The following is a 7809-nucleotide window of genomic DNA, read 5'->3' as shown; positions in this document are numbered from 1 at the left end:
GGCTGGTCTTCCCCTCTGCATTTAGGCTTTGAGGTAAGGCCCACGTGTATCTGCATCTCAACTGTATCACTTTCCATGCCTGTGACAACCTTGGTCCATTCCTTAACTAGTTCAGCCTCACTTTCTTCAACTATAATCTGGGTTAATATAATACCCACCTTGAAGGGTAAAATTAACCTGTGTAGGAGTCTGGTATATGGTGAGTGTCCAATACAATGCCAGCGATGATGGGTGTATACTAGAGGGAAATCCAGCAGCCCTGTGTGCTTTGTTAATCTAAAAGAATCAGGCTCTCAAAGAGACCCTCTTTCTCAGTATGGTTTCCTAGGGCTTTGACACGATGTCAAAGTCCATATCAAAATCCCGAGGGCAGTATTTCCCTGGCGGTCCAGTGGTTAAGATTTTGTCTTCCAATGGAGGGGGTGCAAGTTCAATCCATGGTTAGGGAGCTAAGAGTCACATGCCAAATGGCCAAAATACCAGAACATAAACAACAGAAACAATATTGTAACAAATTCAATAAAGACTTTAAAAATGGTCCACATAAAATAATAATAATAATTTTTTAAAGATAACTGATTTAACCAAAATCCAAACAGCATTTGTGTTCCTTTCAACATCTGAGTAAATAGTGCAATCCAAAATCATTCTCACCTAGCACATAGCAGGCATTTAATTAAAATTCTTGGATTAAAACATGACCATTCTAAACATTTGTTCAGTTATTACATCCTCATGAGCCCCATTCTCCCATGAAAACTCAAGGCAAATTCACCAGAACACAATATCTTCCTTTTTCCTTGCTCTCAATGTTGGCAAAATGTCCCCCACTGTCATCAGCAGAGGCTTCAGGACTGCAGGGTCCTGAGAAGATCCCGCTCTCACCTAAGGGCAGTGTAACTCCAGCTCTGCCTGTCACCTGCAGCATACAACAGTGAAGGCCAAGGTCCCCAGGCACTCTTTCAGGAAGTCTCAGCTACAGGAGAGTGGCAGCATTAAGCCCATTCACTCCCAACTAGCCCTGTGACATGGGCATCAGTGAAAGTCACTCAGTCATGTCCGACTCTTTGCGACCCCATGGACTACAGTCCATGGAATTCTCCAGGCCAGAATATTGGAGTGGGTAGCCTTTCCATTTCTCCAGGGGATCTTCCCAACCCAGGCATTGAACCCAGGTCTCCTGCATTGCAGGCTGACTCTTTACAAGCTGAGCCACAAGGGAAGCCCAAGAATACTGTAAGTGGGTAGCTTATCCCTTCTCCAGCGCATCTTCCGGACTCAGGAATCGACTGGGGTCTCCTGCATTACAGGCACATTCTTTACCAACTGAGCTATCAGGGAAGCCTGTGACATGGGAAAGCCACTTAATCTGTGTGGGAATTTCCTGACCTATGAAGTATGTCACCTGGGGAAATCCAAGCAGCTTGTCTGACATTCTAAGTGAAGGTAGCAGTGGAGCCGGTGGAACCCAAACGTGGCAGGTTGTCAGAATTACCTGGGAAATGATTTTAAAATTAATTTGCCTGAGTCCCAGCTCAGACATACTGAATCATGGGGAAAGGGAGGACAGAGATTCAGAATCTCTATTTTTAATCAGATAACCCTGACAATAATTTAAAATCAGTCAGATTTTAATATCAGTCAGTGTCCAGGGGACACTGGACAATATTCTCGCTAAGGATATCAGGCAATAGTCTCCTCCAGTGATTCCATTCCAGCCTAGTGGTGGACCCTCAATAACTGTTTGTACTGAATTGGGGTGGGTTGCCATGCCCTCCTCCAGGGATCTTCCACAGGATCCCGTTTCTTACGTCTCCTGCATTGGCAGGCGGGTTCTTTACCACTAGTGCCACCTGGGAAGCCCCAAATAAATGAAACAATTATCCAATCTTTCATCTATTACATCAGAACAAGACTCACCCTCTCCCCTGAACTACATTACGAAACACCCTCTAGTGTTTTACAAATGTGACCCCAGAACCTAGAGACATTTGGGGTCCATGTACTGGACTGAGGATTTGATACATACATTCTGTCCCCAGCCCACCACCAATTCCTAAAGAAGTTCCAGTCTCTGCCCTCCTCTGTCCACAGTCTTCACATCTGAGACAAGAAAACTTTTATTTTTTGGCCTCACAGCTGGCAGGATTTTAGTTCCTCCACGAGGGATCGAACTCACATCCCTTGCTTTGGAAACACAGAGTCTTAATCACTGGACCACCAGGGAAATCCCAGGCAAGAGAAACTTAAAGGTGAACCTCCAAGGACACTTCAGCATCAAAATTCTGTTATTCATGTAAAAACCAGAAAGGGGCTGGTGAAAGCCCAACTCCCAACCTGAAGGTTCAAGAAGGGGCTTGAATCATTTCACATTTAAAAGAAACCTCTTCCCAGTGTTGTCGTGAGAGACTCTATTCGAGTCCAGATAAGCATTTGGAAGCTTGACTCCAGGTTTCTGGAAGGCAGGGAACGCCGATGACTAATGACAGGCTGGAAATTCAAGGGCTAACGTTTCTCACCTGGGTGATCTCATTACCGCGGCGTGTGATCCGCAGCCGCTTGGGCCTGCAGTTTGGGTTCCCAATGTCTCCAATTCCTCACAAGCAAGGACATCTCCTGCTTGCCACAAAGCCTCTAAATAAGATACTTTAATCATGAAAACAAGTTCTACAAATCTCAAAAAATGTGTGAAACCTGATTTGATTCGAGCTGTGGAAGGGGAGAGGGTGTTGATGATATCCCGCTGGGAGTGAACATCAAGCTGCAATGTGGAACTGGGAGAGAGAAAGGGCTTTTAGGACCAGCTCTGATGTGAAACATAGCAACTAAACCACCACCACCACCACTGATGTGAAACAAACAATAACCTTTGACCTTCAGGTACAGAAAGGGGAGTGCTATGTGCCAAGTTGCTTTAGTCATGTCTGACTCTTGGCGACCCTATAGACTGTAGCCCACCAGACTCCTCCTCTGTCCATGGATTCTCCAGGCAAGAATACTAGAATAGGTTGCCATTTCCCCCTCAGGGGATCTTTCCGATTCAGGGATCGAATTCGTGTCCCTTATGTCTCCAGCATTGGCAGGTGGGTTCTTTACCACTAGCACCACCTGGGAAGCCCAGAAACGAGGGATCTTGTCTTATAATATGAAGGTGGAGCAGAAGACCCCTTAAAACCCTAAATCTCAGATTATTTGGCAACCAGAAGCCAAAGAAACTGCAAGATGAACAAAGAACAAATATAAATAAAACCTGAGTGTGTGGGTCAAATACAACACAGGTCAGGGATAAATCTAGGGGCAAATTTGGGAGAACAGCCAGGGCAGGGAGAGGGTCTGAATAGATGCCTCGGGAACACAGCACGTTGCCCAGGAAGAACCAAGGAGGCTGGGTTTTCACAGCCTCCAAGCTCAGCGGCTGGCTCATCTTCTCTCAAAACACAAGACCATCATAGCCGAGGTATTCCATTTGCAGCAGGATAGCCTGCGTTCCATCCTCCAATATTGCAGTTCCTCTGCTAAATCAATCAAGGGCATTGAATGTGTTTTGTCATCAAGAGTCAGAAGCAAGCCTGGAGGTCAAGCAACTTGAGAAAACCGGGTGCTTCGCTGAGTTATTGTTTTCCATGCAGGGAGACAGGCCAGCTCCTCTCCTTTCCAGAGAAGTCTGTGCTTAGCTTAAAAGAAACCAAAATAGATATAAAGTACTTTGCTTTTTGTCTGAGCATCATTACTCTGTTTTTAGCAGACTCCAAGCCACCCCTCTCTGCAGGTCAGATGTTTTGTTGACAGCAAAGTGAGAAGAGAGAAAGAGAAGTAACATCACCCACAGTCAGAGACACAGGCTGCAAGAACCCAAATGAACCTGCCTCTCTCTCTGCCCATCCCACCGTCTAAAGATATGGCAGTGTTTGCGTATGCAATTTCACCTCCTATTGCACATCTTTCTATTTTATGTACTAATTTTTTTTACAAGTAAGTAAGATTGAGCAAGTAAGGTTTAGAGATGCAGAAATAAACGTTATTCCATTTTTTTAAGGCCTCCCTAGTGGCTCAGTGGTAAAGAATCCACCTTCCAATGTAGGAGACACAGGTTCGATTCCTGATCCAGGAAGATCCCACATGCCGAGGAGCAACTAAGTTCTTGCATCACAAATATTGAGCCTGTGCTCTGGAGCCTGGGAGCCGCAACAACTGAGCCAGCATGCCTAGAGCCTGTGCTCCGAAATAAGAGAAACGATCGCACTGAGAAGCCTGCACACCCCAACCAGAGAGCAGTCCCCACTTGCCGCAACCACAAAAACGCCTGCACGGCAACAAAGACTCAGCATAGCCAAAAATGAGTAAATAAGTATTTTTTTAAAAAACGGGGGTGATCCCTGAGTAGCAGGGGGATATGGTAAAAGATGTCTCTTAGTAAATAAAGTTCACCCGCTATCCACACTTCTTTCAGAATTGAGAATGTTTGCCTATCCTCAGCCTTGAAGAGCCAGCTCATAAGGAAACACAGAAGAAAGGGAACAGAAGTGGATCCATCACTCCCAGACCTTTCCTTCCCACTCTGGAGGCTGTCTGTGGAGGGGGGTGAAGAGCTGTCTGGGGACCCTAGAATTGGGAGCAAGATGAGGAGTGATGGAGTTGGAAGGAAACATGCCTCTGACTCAGTTGGGCTTGGCTTGCAACACAGGCCATGAGCTCCAAGTCTTCCCCGGGCCAGACACTACGATCCACCGCTCTTGTGAGAAGGGACAAAAGCCAGTGTCTTTCCCGGGTCACAAGTTCATTTATGTGAGCCTCTTCTTCCTCTCTCAAGACCCAGAAGTAGAATCACTGAGATATGGTCTATGCCCAGGGCAGATAGAGTGTTCCAAAAGAAAAAAGAGGGAGAAAAGGAAAGCTTTTATGATAGAGTCAATATTGAAAAAAAATTTGTTAGCCAATCAAAAATATGCAAACGGAATTTTGTAACCTTTTATTTTAATAACATTGCTTACAATAAGATTCTACTTTTTATGAAAACACAAATAATATAACCACTGTCTCTTTATAAATTCCCCACTTATTATTTTATATAATATGCACATCTCACCAATGATTCTCAGGTTCTCAGCGAGCATGAGGTCCTGGGGGAGCCAAGGCTAACCCAGCCATTGCCTCTGCCTTTAATAGAGAGGATTAGAGACTGTTTCAGTAACTAAAATACTGCAATCCTGAGAGTGAATGTTTGTGGAGAGCCAAGTCCCTTTCATGGGAATTAACTCCTTTAATCCTCCTAATAACCTCCGTTAAGGTTCCTGTTTTAGATCCATTTTACCAGTAAGAAACTTGAGGCAGAGAACAGTTAAATAGCTGTCCTCAAGATCTCCCTGCTGGCCTGGGCTGGGTCAGAGTCCAACCAGCGTGTCTCAGGCCAGGACTTGGGAGGCATGAGAATCTCCTCGGGCCCCTGGGAGTCACAAAGACCAAAGTTCAAATCCTCACTCTGGTGTTTCTGTGTCCTGAGGTCCTGGGAGAGGTGCTGAATGTACCCCAGCCCCAGTTTCATGTGTAAAATAGGGAAAGTAATAGTTTCTGTTTTGTAGCACTATTATGGGGTTCCCTGGCGGCTCAATGGTAAAGAATCCGCCTGCCAATGCAGGAGACACAGGTTTGATCCCTGGGTCAGGAAGGTCTCCTGGGGAAGGAAATAGCAATGCTACAGGAGGTGGTGATCAAAACCATCCTCAAGAAAAAGAGAAAAGAAGAGAAGGAGAAAAGGAAAGGTACACCCATCTGAAAAGGCAAAGGAGAAAAGGAAAGGTACGCCCATCTGATTTGGAGAAGGAAATGGCAACTAAATCCAGTGTTCTTGCTTGGAGAATCCCAGGGACGGGGGAGCATCATGGGCTGACGTCTATGCCACAGAGTCGGACACGACTGAAGTGACTTAGCAGCAGCAGCACCAGTATTTTAGCCTGGGAAATACCACGGACAGAGGAGCCTGGTGAGGCTGCAATCCATGGGGTCTCAAAAGAGTCTGACATGACTTGTAGCTGTTGTTTAGTCACTCAGTCCTGTCCGACTCTTTTGCAACCCCATAGACCACAGCCTGCCAGACTCCTCTGTCCAAGGGATTTCCCAGACAAGAATACTGGAGTGTGTTGTTATTTTCTTCTCCAGGGGATCTTACTGATGCAGGGATCCAACCAGCGTCTCCTGCATTGGCAGGCAGGTTCTTCACTACTGAGCCACCAGGGAAGCCCTGGATATGACTTAACGACTAAAACAAACAAACAAGAGATGTTTTTTAAGTGTCAAATCAACTAGTGCCAGGCACACAATAAGCACTCAATAAAGGCTGTTTTTATTAACAAGCTGCTATAAGAATAAATTTCATCTAGGGTGATTAAAAAGGCTTCATGGAAAACACAGCATATGTGCCTGAGCCTCAAAAGTGGATTTCTTCTTCTTTTTTTTTTGAATAATTTAAATTGGGTTTTTTTCCAAATGAAAAGTTTACACTTGGGATGAGAAGGCAAGGTCAGAATGGGATGTCTCGTTCTTCACAGGAGATGTCAGTGGATCAGAACGTAAGCTGATTTTTAAAGAGTAAAGAAAGACACTGTAAACATGTCATGTAGAAATGCTGGTCTGAATGTCAGAAGAAACAGCCCAACATTTGGACCATCTGCTCCAAGGGCATGGACCACCACCCTCCCTGCATTATAATCCCAGAAGTATTATTGGACATTTTAAACAGTATCACATAGTATTTGACAACTTTTCTTAAATTTTAAAAATTAAAGTAATAAATATTTGTTGGAGGAAATTGGAAAATGTCAAAAAGAATGAAGGAAAAAAAATCAAAATTACCCATCAGTTCACAGTCCAGGTTTCCCATAAACTGTTTCCATTTTATGTATTTCCTTTCTGCCTTTTCTTTCTGACATACATATATTTAAAATTATATTTGCTTATTACATTTAAAAGTAACATTATTCTGAAACATTATTTTGAAGGTAAACACTTTTAATTCTACTGCACACATAACTGCTCTTAATATTTTTTTGTATAGCCTTTCAGTATATATTATAAATGGACATACTTATTTGTAAGGTTTTACAAAAAAGAATCATTCAATTTTATATAAACACTATGTAACAAAACATTTCATTTTGTGACTTTTCACATAGCAGAAACATTTTCCCCAGTCTATACTTCCTAGCTTTCTGCAAATCAACATCATTCATGGTTGCATGTACCCCCAGCACAGAAAGTAACTGAAAAATGTGGAGGGGTGACCCACAGAGAAGGATTTTAATTAAAAAAATTTTTTTATCATGGGCTCCACCCTTGGGGCCGCTGCCTTTAAGTCAGGACTTTCTCAACAGGCTAGAACTTTGATTACAAAGATAGAAGGCAAACACCCTCCCATTCCAAAAATGTTTTTGGAATCATTTGGAATCATTTACAAATCATTTCCAAAAACGTCCTTAGGGATCTTGTGGCTTTTGGAAACTTTGGAAGGCTCTTAAATATTTTAGTATTAATTAGAATAATTATTGTAATAACAATGGCTATCATAGCATACTTCCTAAAGGCCAAACCCTGTTCTAAGCACTTCACACATTTTAACTCAATACCTACAACACACCTATTGCCCCATTTTACAGATAAGGAAGCTGAGGCCAAGGCAAGGCTACACAGCTAACAAGTGACAGTATGTGGATTCAAACCAGCAGATTCCCAAATTTTGCTACATCAGAATCACCTGGGAGGTGGGGGATCTTTAAAGGTCTAATGTTCAGGCTCAGCAGTCTGGAGCCCCCAAGT

Source organism: Bison bison, unplaced genomic scaffold (assembly GCF_000754665.1).
Source record: "Bison bison bison isolate TAMUID 2011002044 unplaced genomic scaffold, Bison_UMD1.0 scf7180017864371, whole genome shotgun sequence".
Taxonomy (NCBI): Eukaryota; Metazoa; Chordata; class Mammalia; order Artiodactyla; family Bovidae; genus Bison; species Bison bison.
The sequence above is the reverse complement of the archived record's forward strand: the minus strand, read 5'-3'. Positions refer to the sequence as shown.